This window comes from Leguminivora glycinivorella, chromosome 19, assembly GCF_023078275.1.
Source record: "Leguminivora glycinivorella isolate SPB_JAAS2020 chromosome 19, LegGlyc_1.1, whole genome shotgun sequence".
NCBI classification, from domain to species: domain Eukaryota; kingdom Metazoa; phylum Arthropoda; class Insecta; order Lepidoptera; family Tortricidae; genus Leguminivora; species Leguminivora glycinivorella.
In genome coordinates this window covers 2,585,881-2,600,913 of record NC_062989.1, presented here as the reverse complement: position 1 = coordinate 2,600,913, position 15,033 = coordinate 2,585,881, and positions in this window count along the sequence as shown.

The following is a 15,033-nucleotide window of genomic DNA, read 5'->3' as shown; positions in this document are numbered from 1 at the left end:
TTTACTTGTAAGATCTTACTGTAACGTATTCATGCAAATAAATACAATTTCTATTTTATTCTATTCTATTCCATTCTATTCCGAAACTGAAACCCATACTAACACATGTCCCCTCCATTGGGCACTGCTTCGTTCTCATACATAACAAAGTCTGTCATCATTATGGCGCCCATCCAAGTCAGCATGGCGAATGTCGCTACACTTTTGATCCGCAACATCTTAGCGGGCGGACGTCTCATGTTGAGGTCGAATTTAACCTAGAAAACATACTTGAGTATACAGGGTGCCCGGTAATTAATGGACAACCTTTCAACCACCAAGAGGGCACCTTATACTGGTCCAGAAAATCGACATTAAGGTTTAGTAAAAGTCGCCTGGTTTTCGAGATTTTCACACTTTTTAAAATTTTAAAAAGTGTGAAAATCTTAGACACAAGTATGAATGTCCATTAATTACCGGGCACCCGGTATAACTACTCTATCATATTAACATCTATCAGTGGCATAATTTCATCACAGTAATACCAGCTGACACTTGATACTGACAATTCTGTGCAGTGCGCATATGTCTGGGTCGATGAATGACGTAGTATTCCGTGACGCTTAAGACCCATTTTGACAGTATGAGAACTCGCATACGAGTTTTATTACACTGCGGTATATGATGGCTTGTATGTAACCTCAACAGCCGGCCATGTAAATAAACTCTCATGCGAGTTCGCACGCCGTCTTTAATCAGGCCTAACGGTATGAAGTGACATATTACGTTAAAGTCTAAGAGGCTCTAGCTGTTACCTGTTGTAGCTGGTTTACCACTCGCTGTAGGCTCTCTATCTGAGAACACCCTCTATAAATGGCCAGGCTGACTATGGTATGTGCCAACGTGAAATCAGCGATCCATATCAGTGTCTGCACCACGGTGTCGCCGGCGTGGATTCGCTCTTCCGGGTGCAAATGGAGCTCGAGATAGATGCCCGTCACCGTCATTATGTCTGAAATGAAACGAAGACTAACCAAAAACTGGATTAAAGGAAAAAGGGCCAATGCTCGACAGTGTACAGATAAATGCCACTTTTAATCTTAAGGCCCTGGTCCCATCGCGAGCTAGTAAGCTATGAGCTATCGGCTATAAAAACGAACAAAAGATAAGCACTCCCGTGCAAATAAAAGAGACACGGCGATAATGATAGCTCACCGCTGGGAGAGTAACTATAAACATCGCCGTGTCTCTTTTATTTACACGGGAGTGATTACCTTTTGTTCGTTTTTATAGCCGGTAAGTAGCTCAGAGCTTACTAGCTCGCGGTGGGGCCAGTGCCTAAGTCATTATGTATCAACACATGTGACAGAAATGTGTTCTATTGGGCATTGTGTGTGACTGTGAAGAACTATTACGTTTTACCTTACAGGGAACAAATAATAACAATCAAACTCACAACGCAAGATTATCCTTTTTCGAAATACTTTTTGCAACAATAAATCCATAATCAAATGTATTTAGCAACTAAAGATCACATATATGTATAATTGTATATATACCTAACTAGCTTTTGCCCGCTGCTTTGCTCGCGTCAGAAAGAGACAAGAAGTGGCCTATGTCACTCTCCATCCCTTCAACTATCTTCACTTCAAAAATCACGTCAATTTGCCGCTCCGTTTTGCCGTGAAAGATGGACAAACAAACAGACACACACACTTTCCCATTTATAATATGTATTTTTTTTTTTTTATATTATAGGACATTCTTACACAGATTGACTGAGGCCCACGGTAAGCTCAAGAAGGCTTGTGTTGTGGGTACTCAGACAACGATATATATAATATATAAATACTTATATACATAGAAAACATCCATGACTCAGGAACAAATATCTGTGCTCATCACACAAATAAATGCCCATCATTATTTTTAAAATCGGGACTTAATCGCGTATAACTACATATTAAACTGACCTCCAACGTTTCAAGGACGGCGTTGTCCCCGTGGTCTCGGAGAAGACTGGCTTGAAATGACATCAACACCTTCTGACAGCCGCGCGAGTTTTTCGAACTACCCGCACTTGGTTTTGATTATCAACTTGAACTGTTTGCGCACTAGGGATGTTACTCTGTCGACATACAACACTGACGATATTCGATTTAACGACTGTCGATATTATTTTCGGCTTACACTTATTAATGACAGGATTCCATGTGGATGAGATCCTAAAACCTTCGTCCCGATTGAAATTGCGATGTTTTTTGATTTCAATGGCTTCACGCACTTTTCTACTGTAGAAATGGCGTTCCGTGGAAAGGACTTTAGGGTCATGTAGTTCGATCCAGTGGTTTGGCCCTGACTCTAACAAATGTTCAGCCACGGCAGACTTGTTGACCTGACGATTTTTCACAGCCGCGATGTGCTCCTTTACCCTTTCTTCTATGGTGCGCTTAGTTTCTCCAATGTAGGAGCTACCACAACTGCAATCAATTTTATAAACGCCAGGTGATTGAAACGGTATAACGTCCTTAGGTGATCTTAGGCTTCCTGCAACTTTGGATAATGGCGTGTACACCGTCTTTATAGAGTACTTTCCAAGTACTGTACCAACCTTATCCGTCACACCTTTAACATACGGCAGAAATGCCGGTTGTCTGGACACCTCAGGACGTTTCCCCCTTGCCTTCCGTCTAGGTTGCCACTTTTTATTCTTGTACCCGTTCCTTCTAAGCACCTCCTGAATATGTGACAACTCATCCTTCAAATATTCAGGGTCACACAGATCATACGCTCTATTCACCAGCGATGAGACAACTGACTGCAGGTGGCGCGGGTGGTGGTGAGAAAGGGCATTCAAATACCTGTCAGTGTGCGTAGGCTTTCTGTCGACGCCGTCCTTGAAACGTTGGAGGTCAGTTTAATATGTAGTTATACGCGATTAAGTCCCGATTTTAAAAATAATGATGTGTAATAATCGTGAAAGTTTAAATCAAATAAATGCCCTTACCGGGATTCGAACCCGGGACCGCGGCGTAGCAGGTAGGGTCACTACCGACTGCGCCAGACCGGTCGTCAAAGTGTATGTATTAAGTATGGATTACAGTCACGTCCTCACGTCTGACTCCCGGAATGGTAGGTAGAGACCACGAATTTCCGCTCACTATTTAAGATCCTGACCTTGGGTACATACGAGTATCTCTTTCGCTTTCTTCAATTTTAGAACCTTCCTCATACACGCTTAAGATACCTATGACAAGCCTTTGTTCAGGATTTCCTCAATTTGATGTAAGTAAGAAAGTCTGTCACAAGGTAAGTCACAATTTCATTTACCTACGTATTCTATACTCCCTCGGTCGGTTATAAAAAATGCGTAAGTTTTTGAGAATCAAGAAATAGAAGTTAATAATGACTAACTGATGGTTGTCATGACTACAGCGTGCAGCGCAGCTCTCAACTTGGACACTTGGAAGCGGCAGCCGGCGCCGTCGCGGCGCGCGCGCAGCGGCGCCACTCCCGCGTATGCGCACAGACGGAGGACCAGCGCCAGCGTGCCCTCGACGTACATACCGCCGCCTTCCACCGCTTCCTCTGTAATTCAAAAAGTGTGGCGATTGGAAGATGTAAGTAGGATGGCACTGGGACGCTTGTCCGTCCTTCGGCCGTGTTTTAGTTTATCGCTACGCGTTTCGTACTTCCTCTTATCCGCACTTGTAATGTACTATTTTATTCATACTTGTGTCTAAAATATACCCTTGACTTGAGGCAATGTACTATAGATGCTGGCGACATATCGGGTCGGATAATGTGTTAATTAAACAATGAAGTAGTTAGTTCTTACTATAGCTAGTATATTCAGGCAAAATATTATTAGGCTTAATATATATGATTGAAGGATTTAACGACGGTCCCATGGTAGTCATGATAAAAGTGTCCTTGTGGCTAAATATAATTGTCTGCTAATTTTATTGCCTTTTATTTGAAGTTATTATTTGAAAATGATTAAAGTATTTTTTTTTATTATAGCATTGGTTTGTCTACGTATATTTGTTTACTAGTTAGAACTAGAAGAGAAATTGACTAAACGTTAACTAAGTAAAGGTTATAGGCAAAGACATATGTAACTCCATATAGACCAAATATAGACGGATAATGTCTAAAAAAACGTACCTCAATGCCATAGAGAAAAAGGTACGGTGGCCTAGATGGCGTTACACCTTTGGGAAACGCTCAGCTTATAGATGGCTCTAATATTAATATCTTATCAAGCTAACAATATGGGCCAAATTGTCAAAACTGAGGTTCAAAAGTTTTAAGCTTGTGTCGAGAGATCAGTCTTTGCACCGTTATTACACGTTTTACTTTGACAGTAGCTCTCTATAATACTCGATCCTCTTTGGTTATAGGAAACTCATATGTTACGAGAGTTAAATTATCGGTTGTGACATGTAAGTTGGATGTAATTACTTTTTAATGGCAATGGACAAATTTAATGTTATCCTATCTTTTTCATGTTCCGGCTGCCAGGAATAAAATATTTACGATTTCCGTTTATTAGGCCGCTTTTCCACTGAACCGAAATGGGAGTATCAAATAAATTGACAGATGTGTAACAAAAGGGTTAAAAAAAAAATCTATAAACTTCTCTGAAGTTCCATAAAAAATAATTGGAAGAAACAAGGAAAGGTCAAATTTTCAAAATATTATAATAAGGTGCCTATTTACTTCGCAAGTTGGGAACATAAACATAAAATCTAGGATTTCGTATGTCGTTGGCGATTGTAAGAGTCAGCCCAAACTATTTTGGCAACGTTTTCGATACCACAGACTCTGCAAGGCATGTTTTTAGCTTCAAACTTCTACATAGTTAATTCCAATTAACTCCTTCAAAGTCTTTTCAAAATTTGCTGGATTGTTTATGCAAGTTGACCAAAACATTATTAAAAATATCGGAATCCTTCAGGGTTTAAAAGCGAGCATTGTGTGTAGGCGCCTTTAAAGATAGATATTTGATTCAAAACAAAATATGTCAATATTTTAATAGCGTGATATTCGTTACGATCATAGTAAATGAATGAGGTAAGTATTAAAATTATTCGCTCTGATTATAAACCAATATTATTTAAGTAACCATTATTAGTAGTAAATAAAAGTTAGTTTTTATTCCGTTAAATATAATATAATTTTAATAGGATTTTAAGAAATAAAGGTTTACTAAACTACAGGTTTGAAATCATTTGAAACTGTATCACGATGACCAAATAGGTTGTGATGCCTCCGAGAATCTGCAAGAAATAACACATTTTGAAAATTGTATCAAATGGCAATAAACATTATGCTTAAAGTAGGTAACATATTTATCAAAGTAGTAACGTGACGACCGGTCTGGCCTGGCGCGCAGTGCTGCCTGCTAAGCCGCGGTCCCGGGTTCGAATCTCGGTAAATAATAAATAAAATTTCCCAATGAGGCCTAATAGTGGTGGAGAAGCTGGTGCTGATTAGAAGAGAGCGGATTTCAGGTAGCGATTTAAATATTAATATGGATATGACTAGTGCAATTTTTTAAATACATGTCATGTGGTTTATAATACAGTCTTACAATCTATGTCTTTCCCATCACGGAACAATGGTGTTCCGGACCTTTGGGAGGCGTGCGCGGGGCCGAAGCCAACGCGTAGAGGTCCTTTCGACACTTTAATGAAATGTAAGGGGTACACCGAGCGGATGTTGCCCTTGCCTGTATCATGGGACACACGCAGAGGCAACACCCGCCAGGGTGTAAGGACTATTTGAGAGTTAATGGAATCTAAAATGAACGGGTCTATTTTGATGAAAGTGATGGACTAAATACTGGGCTATGGATAAAAAACCGGACGCCTGCCTAATAAAACGGTATCCAATTTTATATCCATATTATTATTACATCGCACACCGCAAACTTCGCTGTATAATTAGATTAAATGAATGTTATTTTTTGCAACAAACTACATTTAAAGAAAACTATTGTATTCTAAATAAAGAAGTTTGTATACAGGAAGCAAACTATTTTCACTTTTCTGTTATTTGAGTCGTAATAGAAGTTTTTTACTGTACAATGCGCAGAAGAAATATCAGAGAAGAAATAAACAAACAAACTATTGAAAAAATTAACAAAAATTATTTTATTTATTATTGTTTATAATTTGGATGTTTAGATTATTGCAATCCGATAAGAAATCTGAATTCGAAGGTTTATTATTTTTGGCTTTTTAGTTTCTCCGTGTTTTGTAACACGCTTTTTTTGAAGGCGGTTTTATTTTTAACCGACTTCAAAAAAGGAGGAGGTTCTCATTTTGTTAAAAAGTTAATTTATTTGTTGATTTTTAGTGGTTCCTAGTGATATTATATGTATCAGTCCGAATATATGTACAGTAGTGAAAGAATTGTCCTTTAACTCCTAACCGTTGAGGAGTTGACCTTCCATCATCAGCTCAGCCACATAAAATTATTACCACCAGGCGCAAATACTGGTGTACCTTTGAAAAATACACAAACAACATTACATGTGCCTATAACATTTGAAGGGTTCCCTCGATTTCTCCAAGATTCCATCATCAGACCCCGACTTGGTGCCAATGGGACCATCTCGGGGTTATACCCGTTCGATCAAAAAAAAAATTTTGAAAATCGGTCCACGATTCTCGGAGATATCGAGTAACATACATACAAAAAAAAAAAAAAAAAAAAAAAAAACAAAAAAAAAACATTCAGTCGAATTGAGAACCTCCTCCTTTTTTGAAGTCGGTTAATCTCAGGAGAAAATGGAAAACTAGTGTAATTACACTAATTACTTTTATATTTCGACTATATTAATGCCACTAGTCAGTAGAGATGATGTGCGAGTGCCTAAAAATAAATTCCTATTTAAGTTGACGCGCAGGAGGGCAGGCGGATTTGCCTCTATTCTTTTGACAGGCGCTACATACTTCAACGCCACGGCTGGGCTCACAACTTTAAATTCCATCATAACTTTTTTCTGGTACGAACAAAAAAATCATATCATGAAAAAAATATATTGACAGGTACCAAATAGGTAGTAAATATTGACTAAGATATCAATTAGTAGTGTTGTCTAGAACTATGTAAACCAAAAATGGTCCAGACATCCTGACGTCAGAATGTCTGGCCACTTTATTCGCTCGATTTTTCGATATCAGTGGAGGTACCAAATATATGTACTCAGGTACCAAATAGTATCAAATAGGTACTAAATTTTAGTATGTACTAAACATCAAATATCTGTAGTGGTCCAGGGATCCTGACGCTCACAAGATAAGAAACATAATGAGATGGTGGAAAGACCTGGACTCGTTTTGTGGCGACTGACGGGAGCAAGCTTGTGGCCTTGTGGCCGTGACGAGTGGCGTAAAACAGAGGAGGTCTTTGCTCAGCAGAGGGACACATTATCCCGACCCGCAATTTTGGTACCTATGCGTTCTGTGTGTTATAATAATTAACAGATGCCCTAAAGATACCGCTGCTGTGAGCTTCCGATCCAGGGTGTAGACGCCGAGGGTGGAGAAGGTGGTGCTGGTCAGCATCAGCTGCTTGGCGAACTGGTCCAGCTCTTTGGAGAGCCGCTCGTTCTTCGGGGCCTGGTGCACGATCAGCTGCCCGAGAAGGACCGCTGTTTGCTCCCTCTAAAAATATTGTCTAGAAATATATATATAATATACTGATGGACGGTAACGGTATACCGTTACATATATATATGTATATAATGGTATATAATGGTATATACATATATAGCGGTGAGATTTCATCATTTGTTCGTTTTCATAGCCAATAGTTCAAAGCTTACTAGCTCGCGGTGGGACCAGTGCCTTAAAGAAACGCGATGATTAGAGAGCGGATTTCAGGTAGCGATTTAAATATTAATATGGATAAGACTAGTGCATTTTTTTAAATACATGTCATGTGGTTTATAATAAGGTCTTACAATCTATTATTATTACATCGCACACCGCAAACTTACAAACTACATTTAAAGTAATAGTACATTGTGCAACAAGGGGAGGAAGTTGAATATTACTAACGAGAGTAAGTTAAATCGCGACGGCTTGCCGGAGCGATTTAAAGACTCGAGTTAGTAATATTCATACTCCCCGAGTTACACACAATGTTTTTCATCACATTTGAGAGAAAAATACAGAGGAAACAGTCATAAGGCAAAACCTTCAACCGGCGGCGTTGCGACTTGCGACCAGTAGTGTATCTTGATGTACATCAGATTATTCATATTAAATCCATTGTTTTTGGTAACAAACACTTTTTGAACGAAAACGAACACGAAAATACTGCATATAAATTAAATGCAACGTTCATAAAAGCATATAAATCATAATAATTGAACTAAAATTGTACTTATTTTTATGTTGTACTCTCCGTTGCTAGGCAACGGTGGGTGCCTCGCGTACGCCCGCGGTCAAGCGTGAGTAGAGAGTAATTGTCTGATTGTAAATTATAACAATTTATCTGAGTCAAATTTTACGAAATAAATGCAAAACACACTGAAATAATTGTAAAACATAAATAAAATGCATTTTTCATACCGTATAATATATTTTATAGCTTAATAGTCAAATTTTTGTTGTGCAATAAAAATCCTTGGCAGATTGAAACATCCTTTGCCTGAAGTATTGTACGGATTGTATTAATTTTTAAAACTAAATCCATTATTCCCTTGGGAATAAAATAGTACATTATGCTTCAGTACACGTAGACGTAATGATACCTTTAAACAGCAAATGTGATGAAAAGTATTTTATTCTAAACAAAGACGTTTGAAGTTTTTACTGTGCAATGCGCAGACGAAATAGTAAAGAAATATATCTTAAATAAATAAATTATTTAAAAGTTAACAAACATTTTTTTTATTTATTACCATCATAATCTTCGCCCAATATTCACAAAAGCATCCAAATGGGTTTTCATTTCATGTTCTGATAGATTTTTGTGTGTGTAGAAAAAATAATTATGTAATTATGCGAGTCATATTTATATTAATATTTAAATCGCTACATGAAATCCGCTCTCTAGCGATGATAACGCGAGTGAGTTATAGTTCGTAGCCGAGCGATGAACTACATATAAATCGCTTGCTCTCTTTTACTTCTACGACTATCAACAAGTGAGCATTTCTTTTTTTTTGCCACTTTTATGAAATGTGATATTTTTGAAAAAAATTATGCTATTTCTACTCAGAATCACTAGCTTTTTGAATCCTAGTAGTAAACAAAATTGTCCCATACATTTTTTCTTATTGTGTTACCATTTTCCGTACATGTTGTGTGGGGTAACAAAAGAGGAAAGTAACAAAAATGTATAGAAATTCTGGGACACTTTTTGTCTCCCAGTGAGATTCAAAGTACTCGTGATTCTGAGTACAATTGACCTAAAATTCCCAAAAAAAAAACAAAATAAGAAAAAATTGCAAAAAAAAAAGAAATGCTTTCGTTTCGTTTCAATCGTCACCCACACTTTTTAATATATATGTAAATGGGTTGATTGAGGAGCTCAGCAGTGCTGGCGTGGGTTGTTCGGTGGACGGCTGTTTTGTCAACAACATCAGCTATGCCGACGATATGGTGCTGCTGAGCCCCTCAATAAATGCATTAAAAATAATGCTGGCTATTTGTGAGAAGTATGCTGTGGCCCATGGGCTCAAATATAATGTCAAAAAGAGTGAGATCTTAGTCTTTAAGTCTGGTACTAAAACGTATCCTATACCATATATTAGTCTAGACGGATCTCCTCTTCAGGCTGTGACAAAATTCAAATATTTGGGCCATTGGATCACTGATACTCTCAGAGATGATGAGGACATAGAAAGAGAACGCAGAGCACTATCTGTCAAAACCTGTACACGTGCAACCTGTGGAGCAACTATACCAAAAGAACGTTTAGTGCTCTGCGTGTTCAATATAACAATGCCTTCAGGGGATTGTTGGGGCTGCCCTGGCGCTGCAGCGCGTCGGGAATGTTCGCCGAGTGGAGCACGGATGGCTTCCACGCAGTGTTGCGTAAGAGGGTGGCGTCATTGTGGCAGCGCGTCAGGGACAGCACCAACAGTTTAATGATTTTTCTTTAAGTTAATTTAATTGTTTATGTAATTGAGAGACTGTTGATCCCACAGACAAACTCGTTCTGTTCCAGAGTTTTGTGGGACTATATGTTAGACATAAGTTTGTCACTGTATATTAATAACAATAAATAAATAAAATAAATAAATAATAACACTCTCCTGAGGGTGATTGCAGAAAGGGTTGATGGCCCTCTTATTACTCATTGGATGTCAATGCATGTGAGATCTAACGAGCATTATGTGTTCTACTAACTCTAGCGTAAGATGTTTTATTTTATTGTTCTTTAATTTTATTTTTATTGTGTTATTGTTTTACTAATATTTTGTGTAAATATGGACATCTGTCTGAAATAAAAGATATCATTTCATTTCATTTCGTTTCAATCGCCGAAAGCTCATCGCTTACTCGCTTTTGGCTGGACCGACGAACAAAAGATAGTCGTTTCCGTGTATTAAGTTGAATAGGGTTTAAGTACATTACCTGTGTGTGAGTCCATTGGCAAGGCTCTATAGTCAGCGTTAACACTGCCAAATCGTACAGCGTCCAGTCCAGAGACAATGTTATCCCAAACACCTCTGAAAAAGATAAAAACATAAACATGAAATAAATGTCATATACAAAGAAAAAATTACCAAGGCCTCCAAGCTGGAATCGAACCAGCGTCCTCCAGTTTACCGGACGGATACCTATACCGCTCGGCCACCGGGACACCAAGGCAAGGGTCGAAGTAGTAGTGTGACTAGTCTCACTACTATTAATTATACTTCATAAACCAGCCTGTCAAGTCAGCCTGACTACTTTAAATACAAATTAAAATATTTTCTATGAAAATAATTTAATTTTTTCTTAGAGAAGATAAAAAAATATTCATTATTATATTCTAACCAACTAATTTCTAAAACTGAACTAATAGTAGAAGACTGTCTTTTAAGACGCTATAGTATTCGGCGAATTGTGAGCAAAGCGTGCAAGGCGAGCGTGCAGCGAGTTTGTCGCGAGTACGCAACTCGCTAAATGCGATAGCGCTCCTTCCATAAGTTTAAGATAATGTATTAAGAAAAGAGCGTACACCCATCTTAAAGGCCGGCAACGCACCTCCAACACCTCTGGTGTTTCGGGTGTCCATGGGCGGCGGTGATCGCTTACCATCAGGCGACCTGTCTGCTCGTTTGCCTCCTATCCCATAAAAAAAAAAAATATTTTACTACAAAAATAGTGGAAATCCATGCCTTTGTCCGCCATCATGGAATACTGCGTAACAACAAGCCCCAGAAATGTCATCATAAGCACCATCATAACGAACAGGCCGTTGGCATTGTTCATCTCTCTCATCATCTCGCTCATCCGCTCGTACGAGAGAGCGAGACGCCGGACCGATGTCTCTGCTTGTGATAGCGGGGAGAAATTTGATCCTGGAAATAAATGAAACTAGATAATTTATTCGTTTTTTTTAAACCTAAGTAATAGTGGCATTTTGAGTTTCTGCTTGCTAAGAATAAGAAATATATCATGAGGCTTAGTTCCAAACGATTTCTAGCTAAGCTTTGTTATGGTGAAGTCAAGTCTATCAGTATCGAGCCGAATTTCATGTATGAGAAATCGCCAGTTAGTTTGAAGATGTTTACGCATCGGAAAGCTGTAAGCATGCGTACGCATGGGAGATGGAAGTGCGTAACGACGAAATACTTCCTGTGTGCGTAGCCGAATGAACAAACGCTCACGAAACGCTCAGGTCACGATAACATCTCTATCGCTCTTGCGTATTAGCGCGACAGAGCCAGACTATCTTTCTCCGGCGTTTCGCGTCGCAGTAAATGCCATTCGGCTACGGAGCCTTATATTTTGATTTGTTTAGTCACCATATCGCAATTCCTTAAGGTGTTGGTTGAGCGCAGTGGCGCCCTCGTGTATGGTCAGCACGGTGCATGCCCACTTCACTACAGCTAGCACTGCCTGTATGTCGGCGATGTAATGGGCTCCGTGAATTAAAAGTAAAGTCCCTGAAATAAAAGTTTTGTTGACACATTTACTATTTTTGTTTCCTAATGTCCGAAGTAATAGTCAATTCTTGTCCACTGTAAAAAAAATTACCAGCGATAGAAAGCAAATAACGAAATTAAGATTTGATACGTGAAAAGCTCTTTGGTGTTTGGTGTGTGTAAAAACACAATCCTAAATTGAAGGACATCTCGATATGTACTTAATTGCCTATATAGCTATATATTTTCGCTAATGTATTGAAACAGATAAGATGGAGATAGATTTACGATGATCTAGTTCGCTAAAATATTTAAATTTTCTAAAGTGCTCGGAATTATTTGTTAGTATCTATCTAATTTAATTCCAAACAGAGAAGAATGGAAAAAGAGGGGGGAGGCCTTAGTCCAGCAGTGGGACGCAGTAGGCTCTGAATAATAATAATAATTCAATTCTGAAACAACTATGAATTCTTAATTCATCAATTTGTCTTATTTAAATAAATAAATAAACATTATAGGACATTCTTACACAGATTGACTGAGCTCCACGGTAAGCTCAAGAAGGCTTGTATTTTGGGTACTCAGACAACGATTATATACATAATATGCAAATACTTATGTATATAAAAAACGTCCATGAGTCAGGAATAAACGACTGTGCTCATCACACAAATAAACGCCCTTCGCGGGACTCGAACCCAGGACCGCGGCTCAGCAGGCAGTCACTACCGACTGAGCCAAACCGGTCGTCTATTTGTAAGATAATAAAATGTGCAGTTATCTGGGTAAACAAGCGCGGATCCAGCTTCGTGCCCAGGGGGGGTCACGTGGTAAAGGGGTGCGTATCGATCGATATAACTTTTTTTGATATATTTTTAGTCGTTATAACGATCATTTGATATAATTATTGAATCATATAACAACAAATAATATACTAACAAATTGTATAATTCTTATTTAATATAATGATATTTTTTTCGAAAAACATTTATTATAACATACTTTTAGTATAATGCTTATTTCTGATAATAAATAAATTGTATAACACAAATTAATTATTTCTAAAGCACAGTTAGAATAAAAAAAATTGTACAATAAATTAGATCCATCATTTACCAGAAAAGTAGATTAGCTTAGAACTGTGACCCCTACATACAACGCGCTGCTACCAGAAAAATAGGTTAGGTTAGGTTAGAACTGTGACCCTTGAACACATCTACTGTCAGAAAAGTAGGTTAGGTTAGGTTAGAACTGTGATCACTTAAAAAAAGAATAAAATAAATAATGAAATGTTTTATACTGTTTGCTAGTTATATTATACTAGTCGTATATCAATAAATAGTTATACCATATAGCGGTTATTATAAATAATTGTTATACGAAATAATGATTATACAAAATAAAAGTAGATCCTTTGTGGCTATACCAAATGTTAATTGTATGTATGTATGTATGTATAAGCTTTATTGTACATAAATAATTAATTAATTAATTTGTAATTATGTCAAATGAGTGATTATATCCTTTAAAAATATACCAAATGTTGTTATATCAAATGTTACTATACCAAAAAAAGTTATACCAATCATTACACACCCAGACCAAAGACCCGGGGCCCCAGAGGGGGGGGGGGGTCACGTGATCTATTTGTATGGCCAACTTAGGCTCCAGGGGGGGGTTATGACCCCCATGACCCCCCCCTGGATCCGCGCATGTGGGTAAAGGGACCTTATTGTCGATGGCGCTTACGTCGCGCGGCGTCGTATTTGTACACGAACATCGCTCATAACGCCGTAAGCGCCATCGACAATAAGGTCCCTTTACCCAGATAACGTCACAAATGAAAGGAGCTAAATATCATACAAACACATAGGGTTTTCCTTGGGTATCTGCATTAAATGCGAGACGAAGCTGGTCGCCATCACTGATACCATCCACAGCAGCATGATGATGATGATGGAACTTCTGATTCTCTCCCTTTTTGCGGATAGAGTTATGTTCAGGTCGTATTTCACCTGCAAAATATGGACAAAGGCTTTTTATCTAAGATTATAAATGGACCCTGAAGTCTTCGATGCAGGAGCTGGAGACTGCCTTGTCACCACAAGACGGCGGTTGCTACAAAATTACAATTTTATGTCTTTAATTATCTTTAGCGTGGGACCATATAAGATGGTACCATAACTAAATTGCTGGAGTTTATTTATGTGGATAACAACGCAATATTCTCACGGAGCAGCTTTAACGATTTCGGTGAAATATTTGTTATATGGGGATTTCAGGGGTGGAAAATCAATCTAGCTTAGTCCCAGGTTCCGAGAAACTCTAATTTTCGAGTTTTCGTGCGTTTTTCTTTTACATTATTAAACGCAAAATACTATCGCTAATCATCTAAAAATACGAATGTAATAAAATAGAGATCAGAGCGAAGCTGGGTCGCCCATTATGTAAGAACCTGCTGCAACAAGTCCAGCACTCTGCACAGGCAGCTGAGCAGAGGCTCTGGGAGACCCGCTTGGGTAGACGACCAATCTGGCTGTGCCATCTTCGGCTCCGTACACAGTGCAGTCTTGCGGGCTATGTTGGAGGAATGCCTCTAAATCAGCCTTAATAGATTCATTTTGAATGTTTACCTGTTGTAACAAGTCCAGCACTTTGTGCAGGCTCCTCATCTGAGCTGGGCCTCGGTAGACGACCAGGCTGGCTGTCCCCAGCCTCAACATTAGCACGGCGAGCCACACACACGCCTTCACGGTCTTCCGGGCGTGACTCCGCTTGTGCGGGGGCTGCTGGAATTCTAGAACTACGCTTGATAGTACAGTAAGATCTGAAATAAATAGAGATGGTATTGAACTCTTATCTCATTAATTAATTAATTCATTCATTCAACACTATCAGTCGAAATGTGCGATGTGACCAATCAGTCCCAGCGTGCACTAAGCGTGTCAGTATAG